This window comes from Ipomoea nil, unplaced genomic scaffold (assembly GCF_001879475.1).
Source record: "Ipomoea nil cultivar Tokyo-kokei standard unplaced genomic scaffold, Asagao_1.1 scaffold3105, whole genome shotgun sequence".
NCBI lineage: Eukaryota > Viridiplantae > Streptophyta > Magnoliopsida > Solanales > Convolvulaceae > Ipomoea > Ipomoea nil.
The window spans coordinates 2,976,796-2,994,617 of record NW_017619533.1 but is presented as its reverse complement, the minus strand read 5'-3'; the positions used below and the strand labels follow the sequence as shown (position 1 = coordinate 2,994,617).

The window sequence follows — 17,822 nt, the reverse complement described above, 5'->3', positions numbered from 1 at the left end:
TGGCAGTGGTGTCCTGGCACGATTTTTCCGGTGGGGTCTCCGACGGTGTGGCGTCGCGAGGTGGTGGCGGCTAGGCGGTTCTGGGTTGGTGCGACGGCGTGGGGGTGGCGTTTGGGCAGCGGGTTGCAGCTGGGTGGCGTTCGGGTGGATAGCGGGTGGTCTCCGGTGGCTCGGTTTGGGTGGCGGCGAGGCGGGGCGAGGTCGGCGGGGAGTGGCCGGGCGGTGGCGGCGTCCGATTGGCGATGGCGTGAGGTGATCGTGGGTGGTTGCTATGGTGGGGCAGCGGGGTGTGTGAGAGGGAGGAGGAGAGGGAGTGGGGAGGAAGAAGAAGAAGAAGAAGAAGAAGGGTTTTTGATTTGGGGATTTTGTGGGTTTTAGGGATTTGGAGGGGTTTAACAAGGGAGTATTCCCTTGAAGTTTCAAGAAACACTCATGGCTTAGTGGTTGAGGCTTTAACTTATAGAGGGGAAGTCCAAGGTTTTATTCCTAATGGTAACATTAAGTATTTCTTTATGGTGTGGTTTTTGTCTTTTTCCTTGTTTCGTCCTTTAGTGGAGAGAAGGTTGGGTTGATAGTTTAACTTGTGTTTTACCTTTGTAGTGGAAATTGGAATTTGATCAAAAATCTTTATTCATAATAATTCCGAAATAGCTAAGCTAAGTAAGTGGTCTTTATGACAAAAGAGGGGGGTGGTTACAAGGGGGTGTGACGGCTTATCCTAGACAGTATTCGTCTTCTTGGTTTTCTTCTGCGGGGTCCGTATGGTCCTCGTCTTCCGGGATTGGGTTTCCCCTCCCGAGGTCCTCCTCGTTCCCGAGGTTGGCTTGAGTGTGACTCATGACAAATACTTTCCCGGGAGCGCCGTAACTCCCTTGATGATCGGTGCCCCCGTGTTGACCCACGGTGGCGGGGCGTGGTCTTTGGGGTCGAGTGCACTGGAAGGCCTTGTGTCCTTCCTCCCCGCAGTTGAAGCATCGCCAGGGATTGCCCGCGCAATCCTTGCCCCTGTGGCTTTTGTTGCATCTTGGGCAAGGGAAGCTTCTTGGATTAGCTTCGTTGTTTCCCAGGGGCGGTCTTTGGTTGGTCGGGTTGTTCGTCCTTGTGCCGGTGTCGTTTCTCGTTCTTTTCACTGGCGGTGCCCCACTTCCGGTGTTTCTTCTTCGTATTTGTTCCTGAACTCCGCGTTGGAGTAGTTGGATTCGATAGAGATTCGCGGCGCTGGAGTGAGCTTCGTTGAGGGTCCGAGGTCTGCTTACCACTAGCGCCTTCCGAGCTTCGAAGTTGAGGCCCGACACGAATCTTTCTATCTTGGTTACCTCGGTGGGGACTAGCTCTGGTGCGAAGCGTGCCAGCTCGAGGAATCGTTTATGGTATTCCACGACGGTGGCCGTTCCTTGTTTTAGATGAAGGAACTCTTCGTACATGGATGCCTTTACGTGGGTTGGGTAGAATCTCTCTCGTAGTCGTGTCTTGAGGTTCTCCCAATTGAACCCCGGTTCTTGTTGATAAGTGGGTCCCTCGTGGATCCACCAGAGATCGGCCTCGTGCCCGAAGTAGAACGAGGCTATCTCTACGCGGCGTTCCTCCGGGCATTCTACTACCCCAAAAATCTTGTCAAGGGTTCGGATCCATTCTTCTAGGACCGCGGGATCCCCTTCTCCCGAAAACGTGGGTGGTCGATGATTTGAAACTTGTCGGGCGACGTCTGAGTTTGCGTTTGATGGAGGTGGTGGGGGCCTGTTGTTGCGAAGGGCCGCGTCACTTAGTGCCTGTGCGACTTGTGTCAGCTGTCGTAGGGTTTGGGTCAAGGGGTCGTCTGTGGCGGGCTCTTGGGTTCTTGATTGCCTTCTGTTCGGTGCCATGTTATCGTCTTTCTGGTCAGTGTTTATAAGAACGTTAAATTAGAGTCTGACGTATTTCTTATGAAGTGATAAGTGGGGAAGGGTTTTAGAATGAGGAAGGGTAAAGTGTAGAGAAGTTATGTGTAGGTTTCACAATCTCACCGCGCGTCCTAAGATTCCTGAGTCCTCTGTTCCTAGGTACCTAGAGTTCAAGCCTAATGTCCTAAAGTCCGGTCTTAAGAGTCTTTTCCTAGGGTCAAACTTAGGCTCTGATACCAACTGTAACACCCCAGATTTAAGCTTATATAATAGAGGTAATATCGCATTACATCCCAAAGTGTATCATAAGTGTACGGGGTGCTATGCCACACCTGGGCTAGAGAACCTAGGTGCACAGGCTGTCTAACTAGTATCCATTGAAACACATTGCATAATATGGCGCGCAGGCCGAAAAGGGAAACTAATCTACTTCTACGTTCCAGTTCTAGCGCGCTCCAGTGCTCTAGTCCTCTGTGCCTGAAACCCAAATATATCTGTTCAGCGAGAGATGCTGGTAACCCACTCCAACGCGTTGAAATACAATACATATAGAGATTTATATAGATATACAAAAACCATTTTGAGCATGAAGATATATCCTACGAACTCTAGCTTTAAAACCGGGAATGACTCGACAGATAAGGCCAGACACAAGCAACAGTTATAACGAGCATATGCAGTTCACAACAGATAAGGCAGATAAGGCAAAGCATAAACAATGATCATAACCCAACATGAACAATCCCCAATATAAATCCCGTAGTCACATCCCCCAAGACACTCGTAATCACAACTCGTCCATGTCACAACACATAACACACTTTGTTGGCGCCACAGGACCAATCGCATGCCCATACATGAGGGTCAGCGCATATAGCTCTGACACGACCCCGCAGCACCCTGCCCCGTATCGCAACACGGAGGGGTCGATCGCAACCGACCGATGAACCGCAGCTCATCATAGTGTTTGATCGCAACCAAACAGTGGACCGCAGCCCAAGAGAATGTCATCTGACCGCAGCCAGGAAAAAGGACGAACCGCAGCTCGTATAGAAACGTTTGATTGCAACCAAACGGTGGACCGCAGCCCAAGAGTATCAATCTGACCGCAGCCAGCTTCTGAACCGCAGCTCAGGATAACCAATCCGATCGCAACCGAATTGGGGTAACACCCACACATAACACATAGCAAGCACATGCAACCCATATTACACATTGGGAAGGGGGAGAAAGCGCATAACAAAACCTATGCGTGATCCATCACATACTAAGAATAGTCCTAAGGGGTTCATACTCCTTCCACCTAGGTCAACGGGATACCAATTCAACTAGCATGCAATATAATAGACTCATAAACCTACGAACGGTACCCGAAACATCAAACTAGACATAGGCACGATAAACGGAGTCCGTTAGGACACCACGGGGAACAGGGGAACATCAAACGGGGAAGCCGGGAACCCAAGGTGGAGGAAATTCCAGCGGGTAGCCGGTGGGTGGGGGCCACCCGCCGGCTGCCCGCCGGAAAGTACTGTTCCGGGCAGCGGGTCGCCGGCGGGCAGCTGCCCGCCCGCCGGCCACCCGCTGCCGGGCGGTGTTTCACGGCCGTGGGTAGGTGGCGGGTCCCCTACCCCCCACCTACCCCGCACTGACTCTTTTCACACAGTTTACGCCCCGGGAACCGTTGTGGAACCCGAAACCATGCTTAGACACTTTACGACGCAATTAACGACAACACGTAGACAATTAACGAATCAAATACAAGAAACGAACGGCACATAACCTATCATGCTTTTCTAAATATAATCAACACCCAAACATGCGATTTCCCCACCCGATAATCCAAGAATAAGATCATACGATACAACCTAGGGCTCTAATCACTTTTATATCAACAAGAATACGGTTCGTCTTCTAATTGCAAGATTCGATAAGAATAACACATAAACATCAAGAGCATCACACAATTATCAAGAACAACACATAATCATCAAGAACTCCATATAATCATCAAGAACACCATAATTATCAAGAATCTCCCAATATCAAGATTATCAAGATTCCCCATGGGATCATCACATCAATTACCAATAATAATCATCATAACTCGCCAATATACAATAATATGGGGAAACCCTAAGGGGGAATTATAACTATGAAAATAGGTTTTGTTGAGACATGGGTTACCTCTTAGCCTTAATTAATTCCTTGGCTATGAAGGATCTTTCTTTAAGCTTCCTTGCTTTCTTGATTTCTCCTAAGGGGATTCTTGGAGCTCTTTTGGGGTGGTGGGGCGTTAATCTTGTGGGGAGTTCTAGGTGCCTCTTAAGTCCCCTATTTATATATTTAGGAGTCCTAATTAGGAACTAATATTATAGGTTTGCTAATTCTATTCCTTTTTGAACTAAGGATTGGGCTTGGGGGTTGGGTTTATATATGAGGGCCCATGGACTATGGTGGACCTTTTTCCCTAATTAATCATTATAATTTATTCTTTCTCTTGGGCTATTGATTAATTAGTTAAATGGTTTTAGGGGTCGTAACACGGGGTGTTACAAAGGGACTTAGAGGAGTATGAGCTCGGCCACCATGGGCATGAGAAGCCCGAGCTCGACCACCAAGATACCAAGGAGCCCGAGCTCGGCCACCAAGAAACCAAGGAGCCCGAGCTCGGCCACCGAGAGCACGAACCCGGCCAACATGAGAATGAGGAGCCTGAGCTCGGACGCCACGACTATGAAAAGCTCGAGCTCGGCCACCAGCAGACCAAGGAGCCCGTGCACGGCCAGCGAGAGACTAAGGATGTGACAACCCAAAATTTTATTTTATAAATCCAATTTTAAGAAATTCCAAAATAGCAATTTTCACTCCATTAATTTTTATTTTTTTTTTGAAAAATAAATTGGTGTTTGAATAAATTATTTTGAGTACATTTTAAATCAATTCAACATCAAAACTTATTTTTAATCCAAAATCTTAAATTTTTAGGTAGTTCGCGTACCAAGTTTTAAACTGAGAAACCAATCTGAGTGAGACTGGGAGAAATTTGAACCAAGTGTTTGTTTGGAAATCATTTTTGGAAAAATACATTTTGACCCCTAAACTATTTAAAATCACCTTTCTAGTCATTGGTCCATAAAGCTTGGTAGACCACAATCATCCAACTCCTTTGTCTGATCTTCTTAGAACTACTGTAACACCCCCTAATTTTCCAAGCTAATTAGAGCCTTAAATATGCAGATATCTAAACAAAACATCAGACACAGCGGAAGACTGAAAGAGGAATATATATAAACTGGAAGTAAAAGGGGTGCTATGCCACGCTCATCCAGCGATGAACGCACATGCTAACATCTGCATAATTCAACATCTAAAACCATACATGTTCAAGTACTAAGTCTAAACTGGCTTACAGGCCACAAAGCACAAGAAAGGAGCTACACTAGCTGGCACTAAACCGCGCTCTCGTCTAAACATCACCTGAAAGAAACACATAAAAGATGGGACGACGCCTGGTCAGCGATAATGCTGGTAACCCACCAATACATATGAAATATCATACATAGATAAGATATACATTTGTAAAGTCATTTGCGAAACGTAATACATATATATAAGTTCAAAACCAAGAGTAAAGGTCAACACAAGACTCAAAGCACTCACAACAAGATAAGGGAACACATCTCAGACCACAAAGGACAACAACAACTCATAAAGACGGCTCAAGGTATAATCTATCATCACACAATAGATTAACACCCGACATGCACAACTCAAAAGAATAAGGACAAGACCAATGGCAACACATGCCTAGGCAACACATGCCTTTGTGACAACACACGTCACAAGAAGAGAACTCACCACAACGGCTACACAAGCCTTCGTGACATCACCCATCACGAATTGATATGCCTTCCTAATGCACGGTTCCAACCTTATGGCTACCTCCAACCTTATGTCTAGTTCCAACCTTTACCTCCAGGACCCCTGTACACCAAGTCCAACCTTTTCCCTCCGAGGACCGTCGTCCCCTCTCCGACAGATCTACAACAGAACCACCGATTTCATAGTACACGAGGGTACCGATCACACACACGACAACACATGCCACCCAAGAAATACGTGAACCTTACACAAAGGTCACGAACTCCATAATCATGTCATGGCCACCATGAGGACCACTGCAATACCTTGGTGACTAGTGTCCCATACCACTAATCGTGCAATCCAGGTAAAGCCACACACACATCACACCACAATAGGAATCAATCAACGGATCACAACGAAGATATGAAACCATACTCAATCAAGGAATGGATCACAGTCCAACGACAACGATGATTAACACAAGTCATCATCAACAATGGGAAGGTACAAACAACACACACGCTAGCTTTTAAACACCGAACTAGCATGCTTATCAAACGGGTAAACCAAACGTAGTTCCGAGGAACACACAAGACTCATCACGGTTCAACGAAACACAATGTTGAACACTTAGCACGATTAAAGACACCAAAACCTACATGGATTCCTACCATATAGTTCTAGACATACGAAACATCGAGAAGACACTCAAATAGTTCCACAAAAGAACATCGGGAAGTCAAAAGACCAAACCGAGTCAAACGAATCACGGGGAACAAATCCCCGCTAAAACACATTACGTACCCCACGGGTAGACCCCTACCCGTGGTTCCGCCCGCGGGTACATACCCACGTCCAACTTGTACCCCGCGAGTGGGCGGCGGGTGGACGCCTACCCGCTGTTCCGCCCGTGGGTACGTACCTGTACACCAAATAATCCCTTCGGGGATTTTCAACTCCAAGCTCAAATTTAAGTCCAAAACATTCCAAAACTCACCAAATACAACAAAATGACTTGAATCAAAGGAATAGCCAAGCAATGGCATACAAGAACCCTAATAACAAGCTCTAGATATGCATTTTCACAAGACAATGCATCAACACTCACATTTCATAGCCAAACACATGTAGAATCCAAGAAATCATCATATAAGTAAGCAAAATAGATTTTGTAGAGCATGAGTTACCTCTTGTAGACAAAAACCTTCACTTAACACTTCACCAAGCTCCTAATAAGGCTCATCTTCCAAACCCACTTCAATAACACACCAAAAGATCATAAAGATTCTATCTTTAAGAAAAGACACCTAAGAAAACACTAAAAACACAAGATGAACATAAATCTTACCCTCCTAGATGCCCAAATGTATGAAAGGTAGAATCTTGGAGACAACTCTTGAAGATTTGACAAAGCTTCAACTTGGCTTGGAAGAAAAGCTATCTACCTTTTTAGAGAGAAGGTAGAGCTAAAGTTTGGAAAGTGTAAGGAGAGAAATGAGGATTGTCTACTAGGTTAGCTTGCATTACTAACACCAGGTGAAAAGTCATGAATACCCTTACTAACATAAAGAGGTGTAAGGGAACAAGGGAACTCCTCTCAAAGCTCAAGGTACAGCTTTGACTTTGGGGTTGACTAGTCAAATACTAGTCACCGACTATTGGATTTTCAAGATTATTAGGAATTAAAATACCAATTGATTTAGGATTAATTACTTAATTAATCCCATAATTGAATTTGGATTACGGGGTGTCACAACTACCACCAAAATTACCACTTTACCCTCAACCAATCATTGATGATCTACCTAGGGTTTTCGACCCTATATAAGCCTTACTATTCCATTGTTGATTCCCTGATCTCTTTCTTTGCGTCACCCAAAATTTGTCTGCCAAGAGAAGATAGAACAACACAGTAAGTTTGTAACACCCCAAAATTTCGAAACTTTAAAAACATATATAGTAAAGGTAAATTCTTATTAAATTCCAAAACAGAGTATTACTAAACATAAGAGTGCGGGGTGCCATGCCACATCTGAGCTGGAGAACTCAGATGCACAGGCTAAACTAACTAAATATCCTCGATACATCATCATGGCACGCAGGCCGAAAGGAAAACTATCTATCTAATCCAAGTTCTTCTAGCACGCTCCGGAAGCTAATCATCTGTGCCTGAAAGCCAAATATATCTATTCAGCGAATGATGTTGGTAACCCACTCCAACACGTTTAAATACGATATAGGTAAATATATATATATATATATATATATATATATATATATATATATATATATATATATATATATATGGCACGCAGGCCGAAAGGAAAACTATCTATCTAATCCAAGTTCTTCTAGCACGCTCCGGAAGCTAATCATCTGTGCCTGAAAGCCAAATATATCTATTCAACGAATGATGTTGGTAACCCACTCCAACACGTTGAAATACGATATAGGTAAATATATATATATATATATATATATATATATATATATATATATATATATATATATATATATATGTACGAAAACCATTTCGAAGCAGGAAGATATATACATAGGAGACTCTAGCTTTAAAACCAGGAATAGACTCAACAGGTAGGGATAAGCACATGAAACAAGGATAATCAGTTATATAGAGATAATATCATAAAGAGCATGTATCTAAGGTTACAGTTCACTTTCAAATCATTCACATCATCCTTCAATCAACATTCATGTCACATAAGCACACTTTGGTGGCGCCACGGGACCAATCGGAAGCCCCGAACATTAGGGTTAGTGCATTTAGTACTAACACGGCCCCGCAGCACCCTACCTCATACCGCAGCATGATGGAGTTGACCGCAGCCAACTGTATAGACCGTCGATAGTTTCAACGGCGGATCACAGCTCTACACACCGCTGACGCGCTCAGTCGGTGGACTGTGATCCTCTTTTGGGGACTGCGACCCTACACACTGCTTGACGGGCTCAGTCGATGGGTCGTAGCTGATCAAAGCCCTACACACCGCTTGAGGGACTCATTCGGTTGGTAATGATCTTCGGGGACTACGACCCTACACACCGCTGGCACATACACTCGGTGGATCGCAGCCGACCATAGCCCTACACACCGCCTAATCACTCATTCGCTGGACTATGGCCTTCCTCGGGCTAGTGGCTCTACACACCGCCTGGCGCGTCCAATCGGTGGACCATAGCACACGAGGCCCATGTGGACCGCAGCCCAAGAAGTGAGTCATTGACCGCAGCCAGGAAATGAATCGCAGCTCATGAGTAACCAGCTTGACCGCAGCCAAGATAACGAACTGCAGCTCGTGTGTAACCCATTTGATCGCAACCAAATTGGGGTATCATGCTCACATAACACATAGTAACACATATTAGCACATTGGGGAAGGGGAAGGCGTATAAATAAACTTATGCGTGATTTTCCACATACTAAGAATAGTCCTAAGGGGTTCATACATCTTCCTCCTAGGCCAACGGGTTACCGATTCAACTAGCATGCAATATACGAGACTCTTTTATCCTACGAACGGTACCCGAAATATCAACTAGACTCATGCACGACAAACGGAGTCCGTTAAGACACCATGGGGGTTGGGGAACATCAAACGGGGAAGCCGAAGTCCCAAAGTGGGCAAATTCTAGCGGGTGGCCGACGGGTGGAGGGCCACCCGCCGGCTGCCCGCCGGCGAAGAACCTCCGGGCAGCGGGTGCCCGGTGGGAAGACGTCTGCCCGCCAGCTGCCCGCTGTCGGTGGCGTCAAAGTTGGGCAGCGGGTAGGTGGCGGGTCCCCCTACCCCCACCTACCCCCCACTGACTCTTTTCCAAAATATAAGTCCCGGGATCCTTCGTGGAACCCGAAACCATGCTTAGACACTTTTAAACGCAAATGACGACACCACGTAGACAATTAACGGATCAAAAGCAACAATTACATAGAACGCAACCTATCATGACTTCTAAACATAATCAACACCCGAACATGTGAATTCCCACCCAAATATACCAAGAATAACCCAATACGAAATTCATAATTCAACCTAGGGCTCTAATCATATTTAAATCACAAAATCATGCTTTATCTTTAAAAATCAAGAACATCAAGATTTATCAAGAACATCACCCAATTATCAGGATCCTCTTATCATCATCAAGATCACACATAAAATCATCTCATCAATTATCAAGATCATATCACAATTATCATAGAAGATTTCATCAAGACACAAGCATGGAATAAGGAGTCAAAGAAGAAGATTCTAGCAAGGAAAATAGGTTTTGTTGAGACATGGGTTACCTCTTAGCCTTAATTAAATTCCTTGGCTATGAAGGGTCTTTCTTTAAGATCTCTTCTTTCTTGATTTCTCCTATGGGAATTCTTGGGAATTCTTGTGTGGTGAAAGTTATTGTGGTGTGGGTTCTAGGTGCCTCCTATGCCCCTATTTATATATCTAAGAGTCCTAATTAGGGTCTAAATGGTATGGGCTTGCTAATTCTATTCCTTACAGGACTAAGGGGTTGGTTTTAGAGATAAGGGTCCATGGGCTATGGTGGACCCCTTTTTAGTTAATTAATGGATTTTAATTCTCTTTTCAGGTTAGGTAATTAAATAATTAGTTTGGGTTAGAGGTTGTAACACGAGGTGTTACAAAGTTCATCTTCATTTTCCCTTCAAACCTTAGCCTTCCATTTTCTCTTCTAGCTTTCATCCATTCTCTGAGGTTCTAGTCTAAGCTTTGTATGATTTTTTTGGGGAGTTTAGGTGGTGAAGGAGGTGCTAGCTAGGTTGGGAGGACGAAGAGATCCAAGTAAGAAGAAGAAGTCTACAAAGGTATAACCCCATGGACTCCCTCTTCAATTTTGGCTCTGTGAAGCCTGGTTTCTAGGTAGAAATGAGTAGAAATGATAGATTTTTGTTGTGTTTGAGCTAAGAAGTGATCTATTACTTTTCTATGATGTGTTGATAATGTTTTGGATGTGTTGGAATTGCTTGAAGTTGAATTACAAATGAAAGTGGATCATCTGGTGCACAGACAGTGTGGACCAGATAATGTAACGACCCTAGCCAACGGCCCATCAAGGGGACCGTTGACTAGAGCCGTGGCCAGCCGGGCCTTGGGCACGGCCCTAGGAGAGGGCCGTTTCCTAGGCCCGACATTGTATCATCTTGAGGGGGCGGCCCATGATGAGCCCCGCCCCCTGGTGCCTGAGTTGTTTTCTGTGCAGTGGTCGGGCCCTTGTGGCTCAACTACGTGTCGTTTCGGGCCAGGTGTCACGGGCCCTTGTAGCTCGGTACCTCGGGGCCGTCTTGACGCACGTTTTGGTTTTGATTTCGTTGAATTTGGATTAGAGATGAGCATGTTATGATGGATTTGGTGATGAATTTTTGATTCACAGTATGATTTGTTTAAATTCACTGTAATTGGGAATTGCCTTGTTTTATCTTCCTGATGTTGTTGTGAAATGAATAGAGAAGCATGATCACTTTGTGAATAAGATTTATTAGAAAAGCATGGCTAGAATATGTTGTTTGATCAATGGGATTTGGAGTCTATTTTGATGGTAGAAGTATAAAGAGTTTGATATGTTGCAATACTAGCATGTTGGTGTGTTCTTGGAACTTCACTGTGATATTTAATTTGAAGCATGTTGTACAGTAAATTGCATTCCAAGTAAATCATGTTTTAAAAGTGCATAAGTGGCCAACGTGAGCCTAAGTACTATTTTCCAAAAATCTCATTCCATGTAGAGCATCTTTATCTTATCTTTGAGAATGAATTGAGAAGTATGTGCATGTCTTTTGCATAAGTTAAGTGTTGCATATATGAGATGCATGAGGGATATATCTATATATATCTATGGTGAGGAAAACCTTGTTTTGGAGGACCCGTTTGGACTATGTCCTCTCGGATGATTATTATGGACATTGCGGTCCCAGTACATGTAACGCGGTGTATTCCCACGTTACGAGGTTAGAAACTACCCGCTAGGCTTGGAATCCTGGTCAGGGGGTGTGTACGCTAAAAGGTCGATACCTGATTCCATAGAGTTTGAGCATAGAACCAAGAGAGTGGTTCGTTGGACGAGATGAGTATTAGGCCGGCTAGACGCTGTGCCCGGATAGGTTCGTTCACGATACGGTGATGTTCCTACCTCGTCCATTTGCACAGAAAGCGAGTCATTGCGACTCTAAGAAAAGAAAGAATGAAAGAAAGCGAGTCATTGTGACTCTAATAAAGAAAGAAGGCAAGCGAGTCCTTGTGGCTCTAAGAAACCTCCACAGAAAAGTATTCTATTTTGCAAGCGAGTGTATGAGTATACTTATAGTTTGCACGTGATTGCATAATGAGAATGTTTGCACGAGATTACAATTGAGTATAGTATTGCACTAGATTGCATGTGAGAATGATTAACCGAGATTGTATGTTGAGTATGATTGTTTTAGTTGTACTTTGATTTCTTATATAAATCTAGTTTGCATGACGAGAACTCGAAAGCATGAGAATAGTTTATTATTGATTTGATATAGTAAGTCTGTGATGTATCTACAGTTGTTACGTGATGAAATTGTTTGACTTAGTATTTTTTTTTTTTGAATGCTACTGGCTCTATTACATTGTAGTATCTGTTCATATACTTTCTCAACCTACTAAAACACAAAGAACCAATAACGCCTCCACTGAGTCTTGTTTGACTTTGTATGAGATCAAATGTTTTTCTAAAGTATATTCTATAGTACTTTACATGGTTGAGTGTGGTTATACTTAGCTTCGTGCTAACAGGTGTTTTTCCTATTTGTCTATGTGTTGTTTGTAAAACCCCTTTCAGGTGGGCCCAGCATATGAGAGATGATCGAGTTAGACTAGTCTAGTAGATCTAGTAGTCTAAACTCTCTTTATTAATATGTTGATCTTTTGACGGAATTGTAGACTTTAATGTTTATGTTTGGTGTTAGAACTTATGTTTTGATGCTCCAGTTTGATGACTAGACATCGGGGTGTGTTTCCTCTTATGACTTTTAATGAAGTAGTTCGAATGTTAGTTTGATTTATTGTTTTAGTACATCCTTAGCCTGTGCAATCACCATGGAGTGGTGGTTGTGGCGGTGACATTCCCACTAGTTTACTTATTAAGTCGTTTATCCACTGCTTAGTTTGTATTTATTATGGGTTTAGAATTGTAATTAAGATTAAGAAAAGTGGGGTGTTACAAAGGAGCCGAAGCTCGGCCATCGGGAAAACGAGCTCGGCCACCATGAGAATGAGGAGCCCGAGCTCAGCCTCCACGACTACGAAAAGCCCGAGCTTGGCCACCAACAGACCATGGAGCCCAAGCTTGGCCACCGAGAACACGAGCTCGGCCACCATGAGAAAGAGGAGCCCGAGCTCAGCCGCCACGACTACGAAGAGACCGAGCTTGGCTACCGAGACACCAAGGAGCCCAAGCTCGGCCACCAAGAAACCAAGGAGCCCGAGCTCGGCCACCAAGAAACCAAGGAGCCTGAGCTCGGCCACCAAGAGATCAAGGAGCCCGAGCTCGGAAAGCAAGAGCACCAGAAGCCAAGCTCGGCTGCTATGAGCAAGGAGAGTTAGAGCTTGGTCACTAAAAGGAGGAGGAGTCCGAGCTCAGCCTCCATGAGCATGAGGAGCCCGAGTTCGGCCACTAAGAGCACATGGAGCTCGAGCCCGACCACCATGGGCACGAAGAATCAGAGTAGTAGCAAAGTCCAGGCTCGTCGTAAAAAAGGATTCATTCATAGCCGAGGTCGGCACGAGTTAGTTTATACATATGAGCACCGTGAAGCTAAACCTCAATTAGTGCTGAATGAATAATTGGGAAGGTCCATATGTGGTAGCAATTGTGGTCCGTCCTGGCAGCTACAAGCTCAAATCCCCAAAGAAGAAATGCGTATGACGATTTTGGAACTCTGAGCGCTTGCTCAAATTATTTTTTTTTCAGCAATTCATCCTGTAAGGTGGTCCGACCCCTTAAAGTTCATTCTCGTAATAAAAGTAGCAAAATTCGTCGAGCACTCATTTTACTGCTATTTGAGGAGGGGAGAGGGGAGCGATAGGACTCGAGCGAAGTCCGCCGCCCGACCTTGCAAGGGTCCATCTGACCTTGCAAGGGTCCATCCGACCTTGCAAGGGTCCATCAGAACTTGCAATAGTCTACCCTCCATGGGCCCATCAGACCTTGCAAGGGTCTATGGCAAGCATCCATCATACCTCCAAGGGTTCATCCGACCTTGCAAGGGTCTAAGGCAAGCGCCAATCATACCACCAAGGGTCCATCCGACCTTGTAGGGGTCTATAAGACCTTGCAAGGGTCCACCCTCCAAGGGTCCATCCAACCTGGCAAAGAATGTTCGACCAAATAGTCCATCCAACTTCTGGTCCAAAGTCGAGAGACTTCGACCCACAACCCTAGGGGCGATATGTGGTCTGACCTCGCCTATCACCGAATGGAAGAGCTTTTGCGTCAAAAGTGGAAGGACTTCGACCTAAAACTGCTAAAAGCCCTAGGGGCGATACGAGTTCCAACCTTGCCTATTGCCGAAGGGAAGAGCTTTTGGGTCCAAAGTCGATAGACTTCGACCTGAAACCGCTAAAAGCCCTAGGGGAGATACGGGGTCTAACCTCGCCTATCACCGAACGGAAGAGCTTTTGGGTCCAAAATTGAAAGACTTCGACCTGACACCGCTAAAAGCCATATGGCCAATACGAGGTCTGATCTCGCCTATTGCCGAACGGAAGAGCTTTTGGGTTTAAAGTCGAAAGACTTCGATCTGAAACCGCTAAAAGCCCTAGGAGTGATACGCGGTCCGACCTCGCCTATCGCCAAACGGAAGAGATTTTGGGTCCAAAGTCGAAAGACTTCGACCTAAAACCGCTAAAAGTCCTAGGTGCGATACGGGGTCCAACCTTGCATATCGTCGAACGGAAGAGTTTTTGGGTCAAAACTCGAATGACTTCAACCTGAAACCGTTGTACCCTAGGGGCAATATGGGGTCCGACCTCGCCTATCACCGAACGGAAGAGCTACGGGTCCAAGGCACAAGTACTTTGACCCAATGGCTAAGCACGTCAAACAAAGCAAAAAAAAAAAAAAACAAAACAAAAAAAAAACAAAAAAAAAAGAAAAAAAAAACACTCCAAGAGGTCGGCCGAGCTTGGCTGACCTCCCAGGCGTATATCTGACTTCCTTAGGTCAATGCTAGGTCCAGCTTAGAGCTTAGTCCGACCCCCTTGGATCCAAAGCTAAATCGACCACAAGCATCCGAAACCGGGTAAGGTCTGACCTCCCTAGTTAAGCTGATTTTGTGCTCATCCCAAGGAGCTCAAGTTAAAGGGCTCATCCAAAGCGGGTCTAAGTCTTTGAGTTTGAGGTTGGACCTCAAGCCTTAGAGCTTGCCTAGAGCGGAACTCAAGCATTTGCGCTTGTTGAGGGTAGACCTCAAGCCTTGGAGGTCATCCGGAGTGGTATCCAACTCTTTGCGTTTGTGAGGTTGGACCTCAAGCCTTAGAGGTCATCCGAAGAGAGAGCAACGCCCAAGCCCTCACATTTGTTGAGGTTGGAGGTCGAACTTCAAGCCTTATGTCATCTGAAGTGAGGCTCAAATCTTAGCGTCCGTTCGAGGTTGGACCTCAAGCCTTAGAGCTCATTCCAAAGAAACTCATCTCAAATAGCTCGAGGCAAAGAGCTCATCTCAGGGAGCTCAAGTCGACGGGCTCATCTCAAGGTGCTCAAGTTTAGGAGCCCAAGTTGAAGAGCTCACTAAGGGGCTCAGGTTGAGGAAGTCAAGTTAAAGAGCTCGACGCATAGAGCTTGGGTTTGGAGCAAGAGCTCAAGTCCATGCACCAGTGGAGGTTTGGACCTCAAGCTTGGGAGTCTAACCCGATAAGGTATGGAGCTCAGATCCTTGCACTTGTTAGAGGTCGGACCCCAAACGTTGGTGCTCACTCACGCAGTGCAAAGAGAATTAAGCACAAACTGTTGAAAGAAATATACATATACGCGTGTGACTTCGATGCTGTGATTGGGAGGAAGAAGCGTCGTGTTGTCCAAGGTCATAGAGTAGGAGTACTCTGACTTCTCGCAGCTCAGAGAGTGGGGGACTGATGATAGAATAATTACCGAGCGGATCCAGATCAAAGTAATATGGAGCGAATCAGACCCAGGACCCGATATAACTACGAACGCGACTGGGCAGACCATGGAGGGGTCTGCCACCCCGGGGTCCTCGGCCACTGCCACCCTGTGACACCCCGTATTTTCCTAAAAATAAATTATTGTCCCGATAGTAAATATTTTTCTTAAAAATATTCATATAGCTAATTAATTTAGAATGGGCTTGGGTCTAACTATTTTTGTGAACCAATATTTCTGTGCAAAATATTCCAAACCCAAAATGATTTTATTCTTAAAAAGCCTAATAATGACCTTTGATCCAAAAGAGTTACCCAACCTAAGTTTAGCCAAGCCCATGAGTATTTGTAAATATATACGTGTGATCATCTTTGTGTGCCGAAGATATATGTATATATCATAGATGGTTCTTGACCCAAAAAGGCTTCCCTAACCCAATCAAGTTAGCCCAACCCAATCATTGTTTAACCATACCATTCTAGTGTGTATGTGTGTATTGTATCATTTCCAATTTCCATCTTCAGCGGCCAAACTTCTCCCTCACGTTCCCTATGCCTCCGCCTCTCTCTATCTGCTTCGTCTCGACCAAGAGACTCCGGAGTAAGCTACCACGAACCTCTTTTCCTTCATCTTCCAATAAGCTTCGAACCAACGACGGCAATGGAGGTGATCAGCGTCCTAAGCTCCTTCCGGCGTGGTGAGGCAGTGTTGTTGTTCCTTTCCAGCAGCAACGGTGAAGCACCGTGCGGTTCCAGCGACCTTCATCCTCGAGCTCGTCGTCGGAAAGGCAACGACAGCGTCTCCCTGTTCTCTGACGTGAAGCCCTTCAGACCAGCAAACTCCGGCGAGGAAGATCAAGCAGCGGGCAGGCCCACGGGTGGTAAATCTCCTGATCAACCACCCGCTGCCACCTTCTTCATGTAGCAACGGTGGTGGGAATTTTTCCTGCAAGGCAGCACTGATGGCGGTGGGAGTCTCTCCGATGGCGTCTCTGATGGTGGGAGGCTGCGTTAGTGGATGGTGGTTGGCATCGGTTTTGGCTCGGCTTCATGGCAGATCGAGGAAGGAGGTGAGGTGTTGTCTTGGCTTATGTTGGTTAAGTAGTGTTAAATAGATTTTATGTTAATTAGGTTACCATGTGGCTGATTAGCTTAGTTGGTTAAGTTTGTGCTTAGTGTTGGGTTTGGCTAGGGTTTGATTATTAATAGGCTTAAGTGATTAGTTTTTAGTTATTAGTTCTATCTTATAAGCTTGGTTGTTATGGGCTTAATTATTAGTGTATTAATGTTGTGACTAAGTTATCAAGGAAGTGCTTAGGTTAGTTGGTAAGAGGTGTGGCTAATCCTAAGATAAACTAGGGTTAAAATCCCCTTTACAAGTTTAATTAGTTTTAACTAGTACTTGTGTTAATAGTTGAGATCCGGTTTAATTCTCAAGTTCCCGTTTGGCTTATGAGTTGAGCCTAGCCTATGTTCGCGTTGTTTTTGGTTGGATAAGCGAATGAGGTAACCCATGCTCTACAAAATCTATTTTTCTCACCAATTTGATGATTCTTGGATTCTACATGTGATTTTGCTATGAAATGTGAGTGTTTATGATTTGTCTTGTGAAAATGCATATCTAGAGCTTGTTATTAGGGTTCTTGTATGCCATTGCTTGGCTATTCCTTTGATTCAAGTCATTTTGTTGTATTTGGTGAGATTTGGCATGTCTTGGACTTGAATTTGAGCTTGGTGTTGAAAATCCCCGAAGGGATGTTTTGGTACAGGGTAGTGTACCCGCAGGCGGAACAGCGGGTAGGCGTCTACCCGCCGCCCCACCCGCGGGGTACAGGTGACTCGTGGGAAAGGGTTCCCGCGGGTGGAACCACGGGTGGTGGTCCACCCGTGGCCCCACCCGCGGGGAACATGATGGTGT

The 17,822-nt window shown here is 45.2% G+C and overlaps 1 long non-coding RNA gene across 1 annotated transcript; it reads left to right on the top strand.

Annotated features, from left to right (window-relative positions):
• Positions 1 to 324: 324 nt before the first annotated feature.
• LOC109166803 lies at positions 325 to 17,415 on the top strand. Its single transcript, XR_002051737.1, has 3 exons — positions 325 to 347; positions 560 to 567; positions 17,343 to 17,415. It is a non-coding gene; the product is annotated as an uncharacterized LOC109166803 (long non-coding RNA).
• Positions 17,416 to 17,822: the final 407 nt, after the last annotated feature.